Source organism: Lipotes vexillifer, unplaced genomic scaffold (assembly GCF_000442215.2).
Source record: "Lipotes vexillifer unplaced genomic scaffold, Lipotes_vexillifer_v1.1 scaffold644, whole genome shotgun sequence".
NCBI lineage: Eukaryota > Metazoa > Chordata > Mammalia > Artiodactyla > Lipotidae > Lipotes > Lipotes vexillifer.
Genome location: NW_006783288.1, coordinates 3598809 through 3603135, shown reverse-complemented (window position 1 = coordinate 3603135; position 4327 = coordinate 3598809).

Sequence of the window (4327 nt, the reverse complement as noted above, 5' to 3'; positions counted from 1 at the left end):
GGAAAGAGTATTTATAAGAAAGGGATAAAAGTGATAGAGCCCCTCTGCCCTCACCCACCAAATTTAACCAAAACCAACATAGGTCCTAATAGCCTTTCACATCACTAATAAAGGTGTAGACATCTCGATTTTTAGACACATACTCAACTAGATTGACAGATGCTCTGGCTCAGTCATGAAAAAATGTACAGATTCCACCTTGTTGAACCGTGTATTCAGTGCTATTTACATGATAGATTATTTAAGTGCTAATTATTTTCTTTTGCTGATTTATTGTACCATTGTATGGGATGCAAGTTGTACAGTGAAATAAGTTATTAAAGCATGTGTGCACATTGTTATATATCTTTTCTCCTAGATGGAGAATTTTGAATAAAATATCTTTGAAATTTTGTGTCTTTCAGTTATTTTACTTGGAAAAGCAGTGCTATGATATTGAAAGACTGATTGGCTTCCTGCTCTGCTGACAGTCATGTTGTATCTAAACAATTTTTTTAATTGATTTTCTCTTTTGAAAGAAAATATATTTAAAGGTTCTGTGTGATGCTGGAATTATATGTGGTTTGATTGTTTTGTTTTTATTTTTTTGTCTGCTTAACTCCCAGGACTGCATTTTGATTTTTTAATTTCTATATTAATATATCAGATATAAGATAATGCTTGTGTAAATTCTTTTTTTAATTATTGTTATAATAATATTAATACAACCTAAGTTGAAGTTATTCCTTCCAGGTCCCCAGTGTAGGTGTCCAGTATGAAAGTGAAAGTGTAAGGAATCTAAACCCCTTAATCTGAAAAACAAATAAGATTGACACTTTTACTCCAGGAAAACAAAATTAATTCATAAATGTAATAGTTGAGTTGAAAGGTTTCTCTAGAAGAAGACTGATTCATTGCATTGCTAAGATTCTCAAAGAAGAAACCCAAACTTCATATAATGCTGGAAATTAAAAATGAGGCCTCTGTGGTCTATTTCTGTAGTGCTGCAGGTCAAACAGGAAGACAGTGAATGTCACTCTTCTCTAATACTCTTTTGGTTTTTACATGGAATTGTACCAATTGATATTTCTTGTGTCATCTGCAGGGTGCAGGTTGAAGTACCAAAAGCAGTTCACCACCCCCACGTGACACACACTATCCACTGGACTTTCTGAATCTATCATCGCAACAACACTATGAGGCAGGTATGCTTAATTCCATTTTACAAATGAGGAGACTAGAGCTTAAGGAAGTATAATACACAGCCTGTGGTCACTCGGTTGGTTAAGCTGGATTTCATCCCAAACAGTTATCAGAGTTGTCCTGTGGCACAGCTCCTGGGACAGTTCCTCCATGTAGCAGGTACTCAATGCTGTTGAACTGGAGGGAGGGGAAGGAAGCAAGTATTACATACAGACTTACTAGCACTCTGCAGTGCCCAAGTGTGATTCCCTGCTTTGCTACTTGGAGAAGTTACTTAACCTCTCTGAGGCTCATTTGTTAAATATTTGAAATGAGGACATGATGATAACCTCATGATTGTTAAGAGAACCTAAATGGGGGCTTCCGTGGTGGTGCAGTGGTTGGGAATCCACCTGCCAATGCAGGGGACACATGTTTGAGCCCTAGTCTGGGAGGATCCCACGTGCCGTGCAGAAACTAAGCCCATGCGCCACAACTACCGAGCCTGTGCTTTAGAGCCCGTGAGCCACAACTACTGAGCCCTTATGCCACAACTACTGAAGCCCACGTGCCTAGAGCCCATGCTCCGCAACAAGAGAAGCCATCACAATGAGAATCCTGCGCACTGCAACGAAGAGTAGCCCCCACTCGCCGCAACTTGAGAAAGCCCACGTGCAGCAACAAAGACCCAACACAGCCAAAAATAAATTAAAATAAATTAAAAAAAAAAAAGAGGACTTAATGAGACTATGTAAGGTACTTAGCTCAGTACCTGATGAGTGTTTCATATGCTCTTTTACCTAATCTGACAATCATTACCATTTAATCAGGGTGTTTAGAACATTTACATTTAATGTAATTATTGATATGGTTAGATTCAATCTATCATCTTGCTATTTGTTTTCTATTTGTACCATTTGTTCTTTGTTCTTTTTTTCTTCTTTTTCTACTTTCTTTTAGATTGAGTATTTTTTTCATGATTCCCTTTTATCGCTTTTGTTGGCTTATTAGTTGTAACTCTTTTATTTCAGTGATCGCTTTAGGGTTATAGTATATACATCTTTAACATACCCACCTACATTCAAGTGATATACCACATGACGTAGTTTAAGAACCTTACAATGAAAAACTTCTATTTCTCTCTTCTTGCCTTTGTGCTGTTGGGGCCTCACATTCTACATCTACATATGCTATAAGCTTCACACTTAACTATTTTTGCTTAAACAGCCAATTATCTTTTCAAGTGATTTAAAGATAAATATTCTAAATACCTCAAAAGGCAGAACTTGTCAGATTGGATGAAAAAAACAAGTCCCAACTATATGCTACCAACAAAAACCACATGTTGAAAATAAAGGACATTAAAAGTAAAAGGGTAGAGAAAGATATACCATATTAACACCAATCAAAAGAAAGCAGGAGTGGCTATATTAATAGCAGGCAAAATGGTACAGATGAACCGGTTTGCAGGTCAGAAACAGAGACACAGATGTAGAGAGCAAATGTATGGACACCAAGGGGGGAAAGCAGCAGCGGGGGGGAGATGAATTGGGAGATTGGGATTGACATATATACACTAATATGTATAAAATGGATAACTAATGAGAACCTGCTGTGTAGCACAGGGAACTCCACTTCGCTGTACAGTAGAAACTAACACAACATTGTAAGACAACTATACCCCAATAAAAAAAAATTAAGAAAATCAGGCAAAGTCGATTTCAGAGCAATCCCTTTATCAGGGATAAAGATTATTTCATAATGCTAAAGGAGTCAGTTCAGCACGAGGACACAAAAATCCTAAATGCTTGTTCACCTAATAACAGCTTCAAAATACTTGAAGTAAAAACTGATAAAACTATAAGGAGAAATTGACAAATCTACAATTATAGTTGGAGATTTGAAAACCTCTTTCAGTGTTTGATAGAATAAGAAGACAGATTTTAGAGCTACATTATGCATAGGCTCAATTTTAATGTAAGACTTAACAGGAAAAAAGAATCTTAGTAAGGATATAGAAGACTTGAATAAGACTATCAACCAACTTGATGAAAATGACATTTATAGAACATAGCCATACCCAACAACTGTAGATTACACATTCTTTTCAAGAACACGTGGAATGTGTACCAAGATATACCACATTCTGAGCCATGGAACAAGTCTCCATAACATAAAAGGATTCAAGTCATGCAAAGTATGTTCTCTTGACCACAGTGGAAATAAATTAGAAATCAATAACAGATATCTGGGAAAGCCTCAAATAGTTGGAAACTAAATAGCACTTTTAAAAGATTAGATAATTTCTAAATCATGTGTCTGGGGGATAAGAGGAAATGGATTGGAGAACAGAAAGGGATGTATCAGAATGTAGTGGAGTGATTTTTATGAAGACTGGAACTCATCCTGCCTTTGATGTCTCCCCTCTGCAACCCATTCTTCATATTGATAACAGCATGATCCTTCTAAAATTAAATCTGATGATCACTTCTGTTTAGTGGCTGTACATCACTCACAAATCTAAGTCCCAAATCTTTGCAACACAGTTTCTGTTCATCCCTCTAACCTCACTTTTCACTGTCTTACTTCTAACTTCTTAGTACGTTCTTTGGTTGCGTCTATTGTACCATTTCTTTGCTTCTCTTTCTCCACCACTAGGCTAGACAACAAGATACATGTCGTCTTCATTTTTGTATCTCAGTGTCTAGCATGGTATTGGGCACAGGGCATGCTTCTAAAAAAGTTACTTCAATGAATATAATGAGTTTATTAAATATTATTTTCTTTGTCCTCTCCAAAAAAAATTAGTTCTTGCAAAATAAGGAAATTACTTTCTTTTTGTAGTCAGAAGCTTTTTTTCCCCCCAGAGAGTCCATTAAAACTCAGCCTATGCACGACCCAGCTCTAAAATTTCAAAGATCTTAAGGCGGTGATTTTCAATCCCTTCAAAGTAGTAAGACCCTGTCATTTTCTGTTTCTGCATTTGTGTCTCACTATCTCATCTCTTGCTGAAATGTTCTTTTTAAATGAATAGCTTGATAAATTGCTAAGCAGTTTTCATCAGACCCATTAGGACAGTGGTAAGTATCCATTTGTGGAACGTGGACATTCAAGAAATCTGATCCAGTATTTAGAAAATCATTCCTGAGCTCAGAGTTGGCTCAAA